A 2298-nucleotide genomic window follows, 5' to 3' on the forward strand; every position below is an offset into this window, starting at 1 on the left:
CTGCTGCGGCTTCTTGCAGGAACTGTTGAAGAGCTGTGGGAAGCAGAGCTCATCTCCATTCAGAGTCTCCATAATCAGAGACAGGAAAGCAGATGTAAAGCTGCTGAGCTCTGGCAGCGTACTGACCAAAACTCTATGTAATAAAGCTCATGAATTTTTCTCCTCCCTTTTTGATGATTGTCTGTGATGCAGTCATAAAACTGTGCATACATTATAGCTGAGCCATTGATAAAATATTGTCCTCATCCTTTGGCCTTTTATCAGGGGAAAAAAATCTTCACCACTGTGATCAACACAAGATACTCTGCAGTTTTGGCTCATCTCCCCTGCAGCATCTCAAGAGAAATCTGAGAAAATTAAAATCAAATTTCCTTTGTCTTTTTCATTTGTTGTTGGTAGCAGGTCCTATAGAAATGTCTAAAATAATGCTTAAGGAGCCATAATTGTCATTGCAAAAATAAATAAATAAATAAAATAACGAAGACAGGAAGACCTAGCTTGATGATTTTTACAATTTTTCCCCATTGATATGTCAAGCAGAACATCCCATCAATGACAGATTTGAGCAGCAGAATCTGCCTAACCTACGATTATCAGATAGTGCTCATTTGAACCAAGTTTATTCATACAACAAAACAAGACTACCAGTCATAACTGGTCTAAAATATTACTTATATAGGGTAGAATGACCGAACATCCAACTATAAACAGATATTCACTATACAGGATCATTCTGTTACACATAATGAGTACATACCATACCATACCAACTTTATTTATAATGCACTTTAAACACCCACCGGACCAAAGAGCTGTACACAATCATATAATACAATACAATCATAAAGTAGAGGAGGTCAAATATAAAAGCAGTAATAAAATAAATAAAAATATAAACACAGTAAAACAAAGTCAAACAAAGAGGCCTGTCTCATGCCTGAAGGAAGGTCATTCCATTACAGAAAATGCACGGACCCCTCTGAGCTTACGTTTTTTCTTTGGCACCCTCAGAAACAACTGGTCAGCTGACCTGAGGGAACGGGAGGGTGTGTAAGGGTGTAACAGCTCAGACAGATAGGGAGGGACAAGGCCATTAAGAGCTTTAAAAGCAAATAAAAAGATTTTAAAATGAATCCTAAAACGTGCTTGCAACCAGTGTAAAGAAGCTAAAAGAGGGGAAATATGGTCAAATATTTGTACCTGTTGAAAGACGTGCAGCAGCATTTTGTGCCCTCTGAAGCTGAGAAATGCACGAATCACTGACTCCTATATAAAGTGCATTACAGTCGTGTAGTCACAAATGCATGGATGACTGTTTCAAAGTGCTGTCTGGAAAGAATGGGTTTTACTTTGGCTAGCTGCCTTAAGTGAAAAAAGCTGGATTTTACAACAGTTCTAATGTGAGCTTCCAGCTTAAGACCAGCATCCATCTTGACCCCTAAATTTGTAATGATCGGCTTGACATACTGGGCCAAGGAGCCAACATCAGTCAAGGAATCTTCACTGGATCTGCCAAAAACACTTCCTCTGTCTTATCTTCATTAAGTTATAAGAAATTTAGGGCTATCCAGGCCTTCACACCTTCCAGACATAAAAACAACTGAAGAGAGTTGGTGTCTACGTTATTTAGCAGTATATAGAACTGTGTGTCATCCGCATAACAATGAAAAGCAATCCCATATTTCCTAAGAACAGAGCCAAGAGGAAGGAGGTACAAAAAGAAAAGAAAAGGGGCCCAGAACCGAGTCCTGTGGGACATCACATGACAGTGGAGCAGAGGAGGACACATGGCCATCGAGACAGACACAAAAAGAATGCTCGGTCAAACACAATTTAAACCAATCCAGAGCTATATGACCAATGCCCCCCCCCCTCACTGCTCCAAACGGGAAAGTAAAATTCTGTGGTCAACTGTGTCAAAAGCAGCTGATAAATCTAACAGCACCAAGACAACACAGTCAACAGAGTCAGTTATAAAAAATACTGTACATCATTAAAAACTTTTAAAAGAGCTGACGAAATGATTTAAAACCGAACTGAAAAATATGGAGAGAAAATCATTTCAAAGTACTTGTGCGTGTGTAATACTAGATTTGTAATCCGTGTAAGCCTCTTTGTGTGTAACGATAGATACACAGTTGTATACACAGTTGTATCTGTTATGCAGTTTTGTCTGTGTGTATGAGGTGACTTTTTGTTTCAACCTGACAAATCTGATAATTACGAACCTTCTCCTACTCCTACAAATAGTTAAATACGTGTGCACGAGTCACCTGATACACACAGAGAAAACTACAT

Source organism: Kryptolebias marmoratus, linkage group LG6 (assembly GCF_001649575.2).
Source record: "Kryptolebias marmoratus isolate JLee-2015 linkage group LG6, ASM164957v2, whole genome shotgun sequence".
Classification (NCBI taxonomy): domain Eukaryota; kingdom Metazoa; phylum Chordata; class Actinopteri; order Cyprinodontiformes; family Rivulidae; genus Kryptolebias; species Kryptolebias marmoratus.